This window comes from Tachyglossus aculeatus, chromosome 2 (genome assembly GCF_015852505.1).
Source record: "Tachyglossus aculeatus isolate mTacAcu1 chromosome 2, mTacAcu1.pri, whole genome shotgun sequence".
Lineage (NCBI taxonomy): Eukaryota > Metazoa > Chordata > Mammalia > Monotremata > Tachyglossidae > Tachyglossus > Tachyglossus aculeatus.
The window spans coordinates 36084430-36101816 of record NC_052067.1 but is presented as its reverse complement, the minus strand read 5'-3'; the positions used below and the strand labels follow the sequence as shown (position 1 = coordinate 36101816).

The 17387-nt window shown below is 43.8% G+C and overlaps 1 protein-coding gene across 1 annotated transcript in view; it reads right to left on the bottom strand.

Annotated features, from left to right (window-relative positions):
• TMEM108 (transmembrane protein 108) overlaps positions 1 to 4659 on the bottom strand; it is a 236145-nt gene extending 231486 nt beyond the window's left edge. Inside the window, exon 1 of the mRNA XM_038740873.1 lies at positions 4565 to 4659. The gene's annotated coding sequence lies outside the window, so the exon portion shown is untranslated. The remainder of the gene's footprint in view (positions 1 to 4564) is intronic.
• Positions 4660 to 17387: the final 12728 nt, after the last annotated feature.

The following is a 17387-nucleotide window of genomic DNA, read 5'->3' as shown; positions in this document are numbered from 1 at the left end:
TAAGCACTAACTATGCGCAAAGCACGGCTCTAAGCGCTGGGAAGGTTACAAGGTGATGAGGCTGTCCCACAGGGGGCTCACAGTCTTAATCCCCATTTTACAGATGAGGTAACTGAGGCACAGAGAAGTTAAGTGACTTGCCCAAAGTCACACAGCTGACAATTGGCAGGGCCTGGATTTGAACCCATGACCTCTGACTCCAAAGCCCACACTCTTTCCATTGAGCCACACTGCTTCTCCAACAAGGCTTTGAAGGAGAGGAGGATAACTGTCTGACAGATATGAGGAGGGAGGGTACCCCAGGGAGAGGGAGGTACAAAATATAACCTAAAAATGACACCTCGATAAAATGAAACCATTCTGGTAGCAAGTGGCTAAGAAGGGTTCTTAAAATGTATAGGAAGAACTTGTACTCTGAAACATAAATGCCAAATCCAGTGAGAAGAGCCTAACCTATGAGAGAAATACTAGAGGGAGAAGAGGACGGAAAGGGATGAAGAGATGCTAGGGGAAGAAAAATGGAAAATGTCTAAGTACCCCACCCCTTTCTAAGAAAGTGAAGGTCCCTTGAAGAAGTAATATTGAAAACAACCCTTTCCCAGAGCCTGATCCCCGCCTAGATTTATTAAAGTAATGATTCAACATTTTCTAGTAACATCTCCCAAGTAAAGATCAGACTTTGCCAATCAATGATATTTAAGGAACGCTTATTGTGCGCAGAGCACTGTACTAAGTATGCGGTAGAGTATAATAGAGTTGGTAGATGCCACTGTCACTTAATCTCTTTAAATTTTCCTCCTCAAAGCTGAAAAGCTCTGCTATCCTATGTAAAAGGCCATGGAGCAGTATTTCAGAGGTCTAGAAAATGGAGATAAATGCCCTCTGCTATTAGGCTTGTCATTCATCGCTTCTTCCCTTCCACCTATAAGTCTAGCCTTTGACTCAAGGACTGAATTACCAGACTTTTTGAAGGAGTGAACTTTGACAAAGAAATGTAAGGAAAGGCACATATAGATACAGCAATGAGGAAGAAACCAAAAGATCTTTGAAAGGAGCAATATTCCATTTCCAAGGTAAGATTTGCTTGACCACAGTGAAAAAAAAACAAAAAACCCTCAAAATAAATCTGATCTGGAAAGAGCCAAGGAAAAAAGCACAGTGAGAGAAATAGGTAGAGGAGTTCATCCACCAGAAATTTACAGGCAACAGATCCGGCTGAAAGGATTTGAGTGGGAGCCAGAAAATGGGGTTTTCAATAGACCTGAAAAAAAATCCAAGGATATCTGGAGAAGATTTAGAGCTGTGTAAGAAACATCTCCACTATTTTTTTCAAAACAGCTTAGAGCCAGTTGTCTTGAACATGGTAGTGCTAATAATAATTGTGGTATTCATTAAGCACTTGCTATGCGCCTGGGACTGTACTAAAACACTGGGGAGAATACAAGCAAATCAGGTTGGACACAGTTCCTGTTCCACATGGGGCCCACAGTCTTAATTTCCATTTTACAGATGAAATAACTGAAAGCACAGAGAAGTGAAGTGACTTGCCCAAGGTCACGTGGCAGGCAAGTAGTAGAGCTGGAACTAGACCTTCTGATTCCCAGGCCTATGTTGTATCCACTAGGCCATGCTGCTTCTCCATGTTTACCTTTATGATTATATTTTCAGGACTTTAAGAGGATTGGGATCATTTCCCATTTACAGAAGAAGAAATCAAGTCACAGGTTACTGGTGAAAGGGCTGACAACCTCGGACAGTTTCCAGTCTCTACCGGGCATCAAATGGCGTGCTAGAATTGTTGGTAACTGCTGAATTGGAACCCAGTGATTATTCCAATAACTTTGTTTTCCAGGACAGCAGCATTATTTTTTTTTAAAAAGGATTTTCCAGTGAGAAATGAAAATTAAAGGTTTTTCCAACTATAGGGGATCTCTAACAAAGATCTGACTCAATTCCTCAGTCTGGTGGGAATGCATGATTTAGGTGGATTCCTCTGTTCAATAAAACACCACCATCTTTCTTCAGATAAACTTTCAGTGAAGATCTACAAGAGAACCTCTTATGTGGAAACCAAATTTTAGAAGCAGGATTTTATCATTCTGTTCCTAACTCTAAAGATTGAACATTCTCTAAGAAATGCCCACATTTTTATTTGATCTTAATTTACTTCATTTCTTCTTCCCTTTCCCAAATCATCTTCTAGTGAGCTTGAGGGAAGTGTTCATCTTCAGGTAGTGATGCCAAGGTGTTTTACCTCTGCAAGCCAGTAGCAGAGGTGAAAACTTCACACTGATCTTGGATCTAAATCTAATTGAACTTCTTTTCAAACCATCAGCCCCAGGAGCTTTACCTGTTGCAGACCCTCTGGCAGATTCCCCATGGTCCCTCCTCCACAACACAGTTCTAAACCCCCCATGTTAAAAACAAGGCAGGAAGGGGAAGTCACATACAGAGAAATTCAAGGATTGAACTTGAAATTCAATCAAACTCCAGCTTGTCTGTATTGCAGAAGATCGGCTCACTAAACAAAGCAGTACCAGATCAATACCGCAAGGTATTTAATCTGAGGCAAATGAATGAACAAGGACAGAGCATTCTGCATTTATATCAGAAAAAATAATTGTTCTTACTTGGAAAGCCAGATTAAATGCTATAACATCTCCAAAGAATGCCACCCCCCCCAAAAAAAGATCTCTTTCTGCATAAGGCCATAGACACTAATGTAAATAAATTACAGAAATGAACAAAGTTCTGTGAGGCTACAGGTGGGTGAATATCAGGTGCTTAAATAATAATAATAATGATGGTATTTGTTAAGAGTTTACTATGTGCCAAGCACTGTTCTAAGCACTGAGGCAGATACAAGGTAATCAGGTTGTCCCACATGGGGCTCACCATCTTAATCCCCATTTTACAGATGAGGTAGCTGAGGCCCAGAGAAGTTAAGTGACTTGCCCAAAGTCACACAGCTGCCAGATGCGTAGGCAATGCAGAAGGGAGAGGGAGCAGGGGAAAAGAAGGCTTAATCTGGGAAGGAGATATGATTTTAATAGGGCTTTGAAAATGGAGAGTGGTGATCTGCTGCATTCATTTATTCAACCGTATTTATTGAGCGCTTACTGTGTGCAGAGCACTGTACTAAGCGCTTGGGAAGTCCAAGTTGGCAACATATAGAGACGGTCCCTACCCAACAATGGGCTCACAGTCTAGAAGGGGGAGACGGCCAACAAAACAAAACATGGGAGAGGGAGTTTCTGATCAGAGGGATGACGTGGGAAAGGGGTCGGCTTACAGTCTAGAGAGGGAGACAGACTAATATAAATTAGAAGGTTTTGAAGTTGGGAAGAGTGATGATGATGGTATTTGTTAAGAACTTACTATGTATCAAGCACTGTTCTAAGCACTGGAGTAGATACAAGTTAATCAGGTTGGACAAGTACAGTGCTCTGCACACAGTAAGCACTCAATAAATACGATTGATGACGATTGATGATGACACAGTCCCTGTCCCATGGGGGGCTCACAGTCAATCCTCATTTTATTTAACTCCTCCAATGGTGAGGAGTTTCTTTTTGGTGTGGAGGTGGTTGGGCAACGGCTGGAGGTTCTTGAGGAGTGAGGAAACATGGACTGATGTTTTTGCAGAAAAATGATCCAAGCGTCAGAGTGAAGTATGAACCGGATTGGGGACAGATAGGAGGAAGGGAGGTCAGCAAGGAGGCTGATACAGTAATCAAGCTGGGATAGGATAAATATGGAAGCAGTTCATAATAGCGTGGCTCAGTGGAAAGGGCATGGGCTTTGGAGTCAGAGGTCATGGGTTCAAACCCTGGTTCTGCCAATTGTCACCTGTGTGACTTTGGGCAAGTCACTTCACTTCTCTGGTCCTCAGTACCTCATCTGTAAAATGGGGATGAAGACTGTGAGCCCCCTGTGGGGCAACCTGATCACCTTGTGACCTCCCCAGCGCTTAGAACAGTGCTTTGCACATAGTAAGCGCTTAATAAATGCCATCATTATTATTATTATAATAGCAATAATAATTAGTGGCATTGGCTAAACATTTACTATATGACAAGCACTGTATTAAGCACCGGGGTAGAAACAAGCTAATTGGGTCTCATTTGAGGCACACAGTTTAAGCAGGAAGGAGAACAGGTATTGGATCCCCATTTTTCAGATGAGGTAACATCTGAGACCCAGAGAAGTTAAGGGACTGATCCACGGTCACACGGCACCCAAGTGGTAGAGCTGGAATTAGAACTCAGGTCTTCCGACTCCCAGCCCTGCACTTTCTTCTTAGCCACCCTGCTTCTCTACTAGGGATTTTCGTAGAAAGGTGTGGGCCTAGGGAAATTGCCTAGTCCAGATCCCCTCTTCCAATACTAGAGAAATCTTAATTCTTGATAAATCAGTCATGATTACCTACGTGCACAATTAAATAGTGATTATACGTTTCCTCCAACTGGGAGGAGTCCAGCAATGGCATCTTGTGGGGGTGAGAGCCTTGAGCAGTTGCTATAAAAGGTGGAAAAAAAATGGCAAAAACTGCCGTCCACCTTACCTTGAAGTGGAATGGGTAGGAGCCTTCAAACATGCTTACATCCTCACAGCCCATTAGTTCTGTCGTTTCCTACCATTTGTTTCTTCTTGCATGCTGAAACTCTCTCAATCACCAACTGCCAGAGAGCCAAAGGAAATGTGTTAAGTCAAGGTGCTGCTAATCCATTTCTCTAACTCCCCCATCAATTTCTTGACCGATCTCAGACGTATCAGAGCCTTTCTCTGAAATACTTGCAGCATACACTGGTATGTACTGCTATCCTGAGCACTGATGAGTTGAAAACAAGTTTTTAAGTAGCAGAAATCCAAGAAAGTGTTCAAATGAAGGAGGCTAACATTGGAAATTTACTGGAATGTTCTTTTTCCACACACAGTATCAGCTCCAAATCCATGATCAATAGGTTTGGGTACTTAAAATGTTCAGGGTACTGCACAAAGCACTTTGAAAAGTTCAAAAGAATTAGACACACTCCCTGCCCCCAAGAAGCTTTCAGACTAGTGGGGATGACAGACACTAAAATTATTCTAGCTATGGAGAAGAACAGAGTACATAATCAATCAATCATATTTATTGAGTGCTTACTGTGTGCAGAGCACTGTACTAAGTGCTTGGGAAGTACAAGTCGGCAACATATAGAGACGGTCCCTACCCAACAGTGGGCTCACAGTCTAGAAAGATATTGTACCTACCCAGGCTTGGCACTTAATAAGGGTTTAACAAATGGTAGAATTATTTTTATCTTCCAAAGTGCTAATAGGGTTGTGGTCATTTAAGTGCTTAAATAATAATAATAATAATGATATGGCATTTATTAAGCATTCACTATGTGCAAAGCATGTGCTGGGGAGGAAACAAGGTGATCAAATTGTCCCAGATGGGGCTCACAGTCTTAATCCCCATTTTACAGATGAGGTAACTGAGGCCCAGACAAGTGAAGTGACTTGCCCAAAGTCACACAGCTGACAAGTGGCAGAGCTAGGATTTGAACCCATGACCTCTGACTCCAAAGCCCGGGCTCTTTCCACTGAGCCACGCTGCTTCTAGGAGGATCAAAAATAGTAGTTGGGGGATATAAAGTGGGGAGATTAGAGATTAAATCGGAGAAGGGCTCCTGGAAGAGATGTGATGCCAGACGCTTAGAACGGTGCTTTGCACATAGTAAACGGTTAATAAATGCCATAAAAAAGGGGGACCAAAGATGAGGAGAGATGTGACCTTTTGGATATGAAGGGGGAGGAAATTCCAATCAGTGGGATGGCAAGAAGTCTGCAGCAAAAGAAACACTATCAAGGCACAATAAGTAGGTTTGGTGAGAGGAACGGTGTTTGTGAGCTGGGGGGGTAGTAAGATATTTACTAAGCACTCAGATGTACTAAGTACTGAACTAAATGCTTGGAAGAGTACAAAAGAAGCATGAACCACACTTCTCATCCACAGGGAGCTTTCACTCTAGGGAAAGAGACATAAAAATATTTACAAATGGGTTAATCAAAATAAAGGGGCTCTACATACAGGCTGAAAGACGGCCTAAATCAATCAAATCAATGGATTGTATTGAGCGCTCACAGGGTACAAGTGCCAGAGGTGACTGATGGGCTGATGTGACTTGGGTTTGGGGAGCTCATCTGGGGAGGCTTGCTGGAAAAGCTGGGGTTTTATGAGGGCCTTCAAGGTCAGAGTTGTGATCTGTCAGATGGCAGAGCTTCTATAACAAACCTAAACCCAAAACCAAAACCGTAAGCACTGGGGACGAGTGGCAGAGCAATGACAGCCACAAGCAACCTGGGGAAAGTGCCCTTCAATTGAGGTTTCTTCCTGGTATGCCAGCTGCTGTTCAAAACAGTGTTTTTGTTATCTATTCCTGCTGAGGCTCAGAATTAGGCAGTTAGATTAATGAATGATTAAAAAAAAATACCCTACGTGTTCAATAGGTAGACAGGATTTCTATAGGTCTCAAAAAATTCTAGGTTACCAAGCGTTGGGCCCAGAGAAAGAAAGGAGAGAAGAAAAGAAGTCTGAAACATGTCAATTCCATCAAGTGACGAACTTGCTACGAAAGAAGCAGTGTGGCTTAGTGGCAAGAGCCCGGGCTCTGGAGTCAGAGGTCGTGGGTTTGAGTCACAGCTCCACCACCTTTCTGCTGTGGGAACTTGGGCAAGTCACTTAACTTCTCTGTGACTCAGTTCCCTCATCTGTAAAATGGGGATTAAGACTGTGAGCCCAAGTGGCATAACCTGATTACCTTGTATCTACCCCAGGGCTTAGAACAGTGCTTGGCACATAGTAAGCACTTAAAAATACCATTATTATTATTATTATTATTCCTTTATTCATTGACTTGCAATGAATGGCTAATCCAAATAGAGAAGCAATGTGGCTCAATGGAAAGAGTCCGGGCTTTGGAGTCAGAGGTCATGGATTCAAATCCCAGCTCCGCCAACTGTGACTTTGGGCAAGTCACTTCACTTCTCTGTGCCTCAGTTACCTCATCTGTCAAATGGGGATTAATACTGTGAGCCCTCGGTGGGGCAACCTGATCACCTTGTAACCTCCCCAGCGCTTAGAACAGTGCTTTGTACACAGTAAGTGCTTAATAAATATCATTATTATTATTATTATTATCCAGCCCACATACACACTCACACCATTCCCCCCCTCCTTCTACAGTCTGACTTCCAGAGGATCGGAGGCTGAATATCTCCCTCAGGGGTAAGAAAGAGAGCAGATGGAGAGTGCTAGCGAGGGCAATGGATAAAAATAGATGCCTGGCAGTTGGGAAGTTGAGGAGACACCACCCCAGATCAGATAGTCACCCAATAGGCCCATATGTTCTAGACACAGCTCACAGTCTTTACACAAACATGTAAAAATATGCCACTGCCTATTCAAATCCACTCTAGGGCACCAATTTGAGGGACACAGCTCTACCAGCATCTCTTCTTGAATCTTAAAAAAAACTTGCTTTCCATATTTAGCACTCTATGATTCTACCCTGATGATTTGAGGAGTCTGAAAACTAAAGACTTGAGCTAGAGCAGGCCTTTTGGGCCTAAAAAGCCCTCTGGTCTTGCCTCTGCATCCTTTAACTTTCACAATATCATCACTTGGGCTTAGAAATTGCCTCGTTTCTCTGTTTACAGCATCAGAACATCTCCTAAATGAAGATTCTCGGAGCTCTCGGATGTACCTCACAGACGGTAGGATGCTTGGCACCTCTTTAAGAAACATCGTGGAATAGTGGAAAGAGCAGGGGCTTGGGAGTCAGAGGTCGTGGGTTCTAATCCCAGCTTCGCCACTTGTCAGCTGTGTGACCTTGGACAAATCACTTCTCTGTGCCTCAGCTCCCTCATCTGTAAAATGGGGATTAAGACTGTGAGCCCCACATGGGACAATCTGATGACCTTGTATCCCCCCAGTGCTTAGAACAGTGCTCAGCACAGAGTAAGCACTTAACAAATGCCATTATTATTATCATTTCATCCATCTGCATTTTGCCCTCTGCCCATTCAGCAGCCCCAGGACTGCCAGAGGTGGCTTCGGCAGTGACTTGCTATTGCTAAGCCCAGATATTTTCATGAGCAAATAATTCCAAGTTCCAGGTGGGAGACTGCCATGTGTGTCCGGGTCCTGAGTTAAAATGTTGGGCTGTGCAAAACAGCATTTGGTCTTTAGGCACAGTCCTGAATTTCAGAAGAGGCTCTGTAACATGCCACCAAAAGCCACTTGGTTGTGGACTGAAACAACATCCCAATCACTCGTGATTAAGCAACCGCAACGAAGAAAATTTCTTAAGAAATCACTTGAGATGGCTAACTTCCCCAATAGGGAATCCTCATGAGTTAGAACGCAAACTCCAATAAAAGAAAAGAAGATGGATGCTTTGGGTCTCAAACTCCGAATTGCTTATTCAGAGGCGTCACTTAAAGAAATACATTTCAGATGCTTGTTAGTGCTGTTACGGAATTGCCTCTGGCCTGCCCTCTGTTTCCAGGAGCAGTAGGATCAACAAGTTTTATTTCCGTGGCTGGCTTCTGTCAGAGAAATATAAGGGGCACAGTATTCATCTGTGTCACTGATATTCCACCTTCCCAATACTACTCAGAGGGCTGAGACAAAGCTGTTCAAAATTACTAGGAGATGTGACTTTCCTTGCAGTAACTTGTAAGGCTTTCAGATGCCCTTGTTCAATATGTGCTGAGGCACAACAGGAGAGCCAATCCCTAAATTGGGAAAAGATAACTGTTGGGAAGAGGTTAGCCAAAGGGTCTCCTCCCGACAGCCGTCTAGACATCTACAGCTCCCAATCCCTGGGACCCATATTTGAGGAACTCTCAGCAAATATTGATAGATTGTAAACTCCTTGTGGGCAGGGCTCATATTCACCAACTCGTGTTGTGTTTAGTACAGAGTAAGTGCTCAATAAATACCATTGATTTAAAATATATATATTATATTTTATTTATTTTAAATATAAATTATATTATATTTATATATATACATATATATATATATATATATATATTCGGAAGGTCTTTTCAGTGGGGAAAAGGCACTAAGGATTCCTACAGATTTTTTGAGAAGCAGTGTGGCTTAGTGACTACAGTACAGGACTAGTTCTCAAAAGACATAGGCTCTAATTTCAGCTCTTCTACTTGCCTCCTGTGTGACTCTAGGCAAGTCACTTCATTTCTCTGAGTCTCAATTTTCCCACCTATAAAATAGAGATGAAACACCTATTTTCCCTCACACTTAAAACAGCGAGCCCCCTGTGAAATAGGGGCAGTGTCTGATCAAATTATCTTGTATCTACCGGAATTATCATTCTATCCACTATGACATTGTTAATTATAGACTTAAATAAGAGGACCACGTAAGACTACTAAAAAAGTGCTCAAAAATTCTTCATCATCATTTGCCAAAGACAGAGCTGGAAAGATGGAACATAATTCCACTTCAATGATAAAGACTATTCCCATTTAATAACTAATAATAATAATAATGTTGGTATTAAGCGCTTACTATATGCAAAGCACTGTTCTAAGCGCTGGGGGGATACAAGGTGATCAGGTTGTTCCACGTGGGGCTCACAGTTGTAATCCCCATTTTACAGAGGAGGGAACTGAGGCACAGAGAAGTTAAGTGACTTGCCCAAAGTCACACAGCTGTCAAGTGGCAGAGCTGGGATTTGAACCCATGACCTCTGACTCCCAAGCTCTTGCTCTTTCTACGGAGCCACACTGCTTCTCTCACTCCCTTCTGTATCGCCCTGATAAATATGAGTTTGCTACTTATGTGGCTCTTTGTGGCTCAAGGTTGACAAAGTTATTCGTAATCTTAAAAAGGTTGCGAGTCACAGGTCTGCCCAGATACTGACCAATTCCACAGAAGGCTCTTAAATAATTCCCAAAGACGGCGATGACATCTACTGGTAGGGAGGGCAGAATTTAACATTTGCAGACTTTGCAGTGACATTGAGCAAGGGCCTTGCGATTATTATTTTTTTTTTTTAGGAGATCCTCTGTTCCTTTTTTTTCTATAATTGCTAGCATAGTCTGAGGCTTAATTACCCAACACCGAGCAGCACAAAGTTACTTCCATCGGGACCTTTCTTCTAGTAGACTTACCATTTGTGAACAGACAGCAGGCAACTCAATATAGCTATCTAGAATCGATGAACCTTTTCCGTAGAAGCCCTCCTGGAAGCAGCACTTCTTCCTCCGCACTAAAAAATCTTAACCCCAAATGGATTGGGGGATGTTTACTATTTCTTCTCTTTTCATGAGCCCCAGAGCAAGGTAACTTTCCATTTATCACACTCATGACATCATGCTAGTCGATTCTGACAAATCACCTTAAATTTACACATGGCTCAGCGGAAAGAGCACGGGCTTGGGAGTCCGAGGTCATGGGTTCTAATCACAGCTCTGCCGCTTGCCTGTTGTGTGACTTTGGGCAAGTCACTTAACTTCTCTGTGCCTCAGTTACCTCATCTGTAAAATGGGGATTAAATTTGTGAGCCCCACATAGGACAACCTGATCACCTTGTATCCTCCCCAGCACTTAGAACAGTGCTTTGCACATAGTAAGCGCTTAACAAATGTCATTATTATTATTATTATTATGCCCTGGGGCACACCCTCTACCTCTATTACTGAAAAGGCAGTCACCAGGTGTGGACATGATTCTGGTGTCACAATCAATGCCCACCATCTCCTAGACAAAACTCTAGACTGTGAGCCCACTGTTGGGTAGGGACCATCTCTATATGTTGCCAACTTGTACTTCCCAAGCACTTAGTACAGTGCTCTGCACACAGTAAGCGCTCAATAAATACAATTGATTGATTGATCCAACCCAAAGCAATGGCACGAGGGAAGGAAATCCAAGGCACTGGACTTTCTGAGGTCACTTTGATGCCGACATTAATTTGCTTAAAGGTTGAGGATCAAAATCTGGTCCTCCAGATAAATAAATTACAGGACCTACTTCATGAATTTCCAAGTCTGTGTTGGGTTCTCAACACAGAACCTTCTCCGTTCACAGAATTAATCTCATCCAACAGCCAGACTTTCCTGCTTTTTAAACAAAACCCCAAAATAATTACTGACAAGGAGCTACATTTATGCCTTCCACTCTGAGCCTTCACTGGCACGTTTGACAAGCTTCTAGCATTTTGCTCTTTTTTCTCGGCAAAAACTCACCCAAAATTAGATCTCCCCTCACAGTTGGCCAGGAACAATAAATTCCCTTTCCTTTTACCAGACCAAAGCTTCCTTTTTCAACTGATGACTTCTCAGAACACTAAGTCCTTGAGGAGGCTGTCTCTCTCAAGTCTCAGAAATTTCCAACAGGCAAAGTTACCTTTCCTACTACGGAAATAGCAGAAAGTTTAGAGTTCCCAAAGGACTTTGATTAGCCCATAGGACAGGGCATCAGGTGAGATCAGTTTCCAGCACTTCAGGATCACAGGTGTTGTGAGACTACTAATGTTTACAAACCTAGGAATGCAATGGGATCCTTTTCAAGATAGCAATTCCCAGCCAGTAATCATCAGATGACTCCACCAGGATTGGTCAGATAAAGTAGCCAGAAGGAAACAGACTTAACCCTTGTTGACATCTAAAAGGAAGCTTTCCTCCCAGGACTACTTGCCCCCTTCTTTGAGGGAGGGGGCATTTTCTGAGCCATTTTCTTAAACTTTTTTTTTTGGAGTGTGTGCCTTGGCGCATTTTTAAAAGGTCGCCTAACAGTGGCACTTTCTAGGGGCATTTGATGGCAACCAAAAGCTTTTTCCCCCCCCATGTAAATTGCTTTACACGATTAAGGAGAGAATTAAGCTACCTCAGACAGTCTTTTTATTTTTTTTTCCTCCATCACAGCCTGCTCATTAGCTTGAATGTAGCTACTAAATGGCTTTGGAAAGCCAGACAGGATCCCTTTAAGACTATGGTAATTTTAACCAATTACCCATATTTTCATGTACAATCCTCTCAATGTGGCAGTATCTCTTTCAGCTCGCTTTAGGTATGTTTAATCGATGACAAGTCAAGTTATAGCTACAATTTTTTTTTCCAAGCATTTACCGGATCACATTTTTAAATAAAGAAAGAAAAAGAATTTTATAGCCTACCTTCTCCAGCACACGCAGGCATTTAGCTTAGGTTAAATTGGGTAAAACCACGCTCTTGTAGATTAGCTGGAAAGGATCTCTCGACCCACCGCGCTTTGTTAAATGACTGAGACTAGTGAAGGAAGATGACCGTATTTTTCTACCCAAATCCCACTTACGAGATCGCCTTTCTTCTACCTTACATTTCGGCATTTACCGGTCTGGCTGCCTCTGCGGGTCACTTTGCGGGGAAATAGGCTTTGGCAAAAGTGACATTACATTTTTCTTGTGATAGGCGCTACTGCATTCGTATCAGCCTTCCTCCCCCTCCCACCCCAGCCAGGGAATTTTCCCAGAGCTGCTTTTTAACCCCATCGTGAACGATAAACGTTAGCTAAATAAAAATCTAACCCCTTACTGCTCTTTTATTCGTTTTAAAACCATCGCTTGGGCAGACTAAAGGAAGGCACCTGGGGTAAATATGAGATAATTGGACCAGACACAACCCCTGTGGGCTTCCAAGTTGTGTTTTTAACCCTGAACCCACATTAGGGTTCCCCGTCTTGTAGACTGTGAACCCGCTGTTGGGTAGGGACCATCTCTATATGTTGCCAACTTGGACTTCCCAGGCGCTTAGTACAGGGCTCGGCACACAGTAAGCACTCAATAAATACAATTGATTGATTAGGGTTCCCCCCCTTCTAGACTGTGAACCCGCTGTTGGGTACGGACCATCTCTATATGTTGTCAACTTGGACTTCCCAAGCGCTTAGTACAGTGCTCTGCACACTGTAAGCGCTCCATAAATACGATTGAATGAATTAAGGGGGGGGGGAATAAAAGGCAAACAGGCCGAATGTAAATGGTGTCTAGTGTCAATTCAGGCTGGGAGGAAACAATAAGCCCCTTCCCCCAGCTTCTGAGCATTTCAAAAGGCTACATGATAATGATGGAAATATTGGTTAAGCGCTTCTACGGGTCCAGCACTGTTCTAAGCGCTTGGGAGGGGGATAATAGGAGAAATATGAGCATAAAGAGCCGTGGTTATTGCTTACCTTAGGAGAAGGGCTTAGGGCTGCCTCGGCTGGCTGGGAGAAAGCACAGTCGGATGGATGGATGCATGCATGCATGCACAAATACACACTCTCTCACATTCATCCACACACACTGCTAGTGGTGGGGGTCTGTCGGTATCGGAGGAAGCCAATGGCACGTATTGCCTTGCCTCCATCACGTGTGGGGGCCGGCCAATGGACCCGGTGGCTACCAGCCGGTCCTGGGGCAGGCCCAAAGCGGGGAGCTGGGCCAGCTGGGCCCCCCTGGGCTCTGCTGAGTGACCAGGGACAGTGGAGGATCTCCAAGCACCAAGGAGGACCTTAAGAGCCGGCCCCTGAAACCCAGGGAGGAGGGGAAACTAAGAAAGCCTCACCTTAAACCTCACAGCACTTATGGACATAGCTATTAATTAAGCCCCAATGGCCTAATAATAATAATAATAATAATAATGGCATTTGTTAAGCGCTTACTATGTGCAGAGCACTGTTCTAAGCACTGGCGGGGGGGATACAAGGTGATCATGTTGTCCCACATGGGATTCACAGTCTTACTCCCCATTATACAGATGAGAGGTAACTGAGGCTCAGAGAAGTTAAGTGACTTGCCCAAGGTCACACAGCAGACATGTGGTGGAGTCGGGATTCGAACCCATGACCTCTGACTCCAAAGCCCGGGCCCTTTCCACTGAGCCACGCTGCTTCTCTAATTCTCTGCTTCCTGATGGTTAAGGCATTGCCCTCCTAAGCCAGGGATTGGGGGTTCAAGTCCCAGCTGGGGTGCAGTAGGTTTTAACTTGTACTTCCCAAGCGCTTAGTACAGTGCTCTGCACACAGTAAGCGCTCAGTAAGTATGATTGAATGACTAGAAATAAGGACCGACCCTTAAAGCAGCAGACACGGGGGGATGGCGGAGATTAAAGGCAGCTTGGGGGGAAGGCTCCGTTGGATGCAGCGACAGGGGAAGTCATTCATTCAATCCTATGTATTGAGCGCTGACTGTGTGCTGAACACTGTACTAGGCGCTTGGAAAGGACAATTCGGCACCAGAGAGGGACCGTCCCTACCCCCCAAAGGGCCCACAGTCTACAAGTCCTGGGACCAGAGTGGTTTAAAATGTAAAGAAGCAAGTAATAATAATAATAATAATGGGATCTGATAAGCAGCGTGGCTTAGTGGAAAGAACACGGGCTTGGGAGGCAGAGGTCGTGGGTTCGAATTCCGACTCTGCCACATCAGCTGGGTGACTTTGAGCAAGTCGCTTAACTTCTCTGGGCCTCAGTTCCTCCCTCTGTAAAATGGGGATGAAGACTGTGAGCCCCACGTGGGCCAACCTGATCACCTTGAATCTACCCCAGTGCTTAGAACAGTGCCCTGCACCCAGTAAGCACTTAACAAATACTCTAATTATTATTAAGCGCTTACTATGTAATAATAATAATAATGGCATTTATTAAGCGCTTACTATGTGCAAAGCACTGTTCTAAGCGCTGGGGAGGTTACAAGGTGATCAGGTTGTCTCACGTGGGGCTCACAGTCTTCACCCCCATTTTACAGATGAGGGAACTGAGGCCCAGAGAAGTGAAGTGACTCGCCCAAAGTCACACAGCTGACAAATGGCGGAGCTGGGATTTGAACCCATGACCTCTGACTTCAAAGCCCGGGCTCTTTCCACTGAGCCACGCTATGTGCCAAACACTGTTCTAAAAGCTGGGTAGGTTACAAGGTGATCAGGTTGTCCCATGGGGGGTCACAGTTTTAATCCCCATTTTACAGATGAGGGAACTGAGGCCCAGTGAAGTGATTTGCCCAAAGTCACACAGCTGACAAGCGGCAGAGTAGGGATTAGAACTCACAACCTCGGACTCCCAAGCCCGGGCTCTTTCCACTGAGCCACGCTGCTTCTCTGGATGGGGTGACCATGACGGGAGAATGTATGACGTTGTTCTTGGGGTGGCTCCTCTAATCTACCATTTGGGGAAAACTGTGGCATCTTTCGACAGGGCTGGAACAGGTGGTCTTGTTGAAATGCATTCATTCAGTCGCATTTATTGAGCCCTTACTGTGTGCAGAGCACTGTCTGCTGTGTGACCTTGGGCAAGTCACTTAACTTCTCTGTGCCTCAGTTACCTCACCTGTAAAAATGGGGATTAAAGCACGTGAGCCCCACGTGGGACAATCTGATTACCCTGTATCTACCCCTGCGCTTACAACAGTACTTGGCACATAGTAAACGCTTAATACTATTATTATTATTCATCCAATCGTATTTATTGAGCGCTCACTGTGTGCAGAGCACTGTCTGCTGTGTGACCTTGGGCAAGTCACTTAACTTCTCTGTGCCTCAGTTACCTCATCTGTAAAAATGGGGATTAAAGTACGTGAGCCCCACGTGGGACAATCTGATTAACCTGTATCTACCCCAGCACTTAGAACAGTGGTTGGCACATAGTAAATGCTTAATACTATTATTATTATTCGTCCAATCATATTTACTGTGTGCAGAGCATTGTCTTCTGTGTGACCTTGGGCAAGTCACTTAACTTCTCTGTGCCTCAGTAACCTCATCTGTAAAAATGGGGATTAAAACATGTGAGCCCCACGTGGGACAATCTGATTACCCTGTATCTACCCCAGCACTTAGAACAGTACTTGGCACGTAGTAAATGCTTAACAAATACTATTATTATTATTATTTTTATTCATCCAATCATATTTATTGAATGCTTACTGTGTGCAGAGCATTGTCTGCTGTGTGACCTTGGGTAAGTCACTTAACTTCTCTGTGCTTCAGTTACCTCACCTGTAAAAATGGGGATTAAAACATGTGAGCCCCATGTGGGACAATCTGATTACCCTGTAACTACCCCAGCCCTTAGAACAGTGGTTGGCACATAGTAAATGCTTAACAAATACTATCATTATTATTATTATTCATCCAATCGTATTTATTGAGCGCTTACTGTGTGCAGAGCATTGTCTGCTGTGTGACCTTGGGCAAGCCACTTAACTTCTCTGTGCCTCAGTTACCTCACCTGCAAAAATGGGGATTAAAACATGTGAGCCCCACGTGGGACAATCTGATTACCCTGTATCTACCCCAGCCCTTAGAACAGTGGTTGGCACATAGTAAGCGCTTAACAAATGCCATTATTATTATTATTCATTCAATCATATTTATTGAGCGCATGGAAAGTACAATTCAGCAACAAATAGAGACGATCCCTCCCAACAATGGGTTCACAGTCTAGAAGAAATGTCTGGGGACTAGGGTGATAATATTATGTTGCCAACTTGTACTTCCCAAGCGCTTAGTACAGTGCTCTGCACACAGTAAGCGCTCAATAAATACGATTGAATGAATGAATGAATGAATGAATGACCTCAAATTTGCATGGCACTTTTTCCAATGCGCTTTCACAATGATAATCTCATTCAGTCTTCGCCCCGGCCTTGTGAGGTTGGCAGACACTGATATATCTCTGCTTTATAGACAAGGTGCCAGGCACGGGATTAGATGACTTGCCCGGAGTAATATAGCATGGCTCAGTGGAAAGAGCCCGGGCTTTGGAGTCAGAGGTCATGGGTTCAAATCCCACCTCTGCCAATTGTCAGCTGTGTGACTTTGGGCCAGTCACTTCACCTCTCTGCGCCTCAGTTACCTCAACTGTAAAATGGGGCGCCTGTATATATGTTTGTACGCATTTATTACTCTATTTATTTTACTTGTACTTATTTATTCTATTTATTTTATTTTGTTACTATGTTTTGTTTTGTTGTCTGTCTCCCCCTCCTAGACTGTGAGCCCACTGTTGGGTAGGGACCGTCTCTATATGTTGCCAACTTGTACTTCCCAAGAGCTTAGTATAGTGCTCTGCACACAGTAAGCGCTCAATAAATACGATTGAATGAATGAATGGGAATTAAGACTATGAGCCCCCCGTGGGACAATCTGATCACCTTGTAACCTCCCCAGCGCTTAGAACAGTGCTTTGCACATAGTAAGCACTTAATAAATGCTATTATTATTATTATTATTATTATTATTATTGCAGAACTTTGGCAAAACCGAGGCTAGGACACGAGTTCTAATCCCAGCTCCACACTTGTCTGCTGTGTGAACTTGGATAAATCACTTAACCTCTCTGTGCCTCAGTTACCT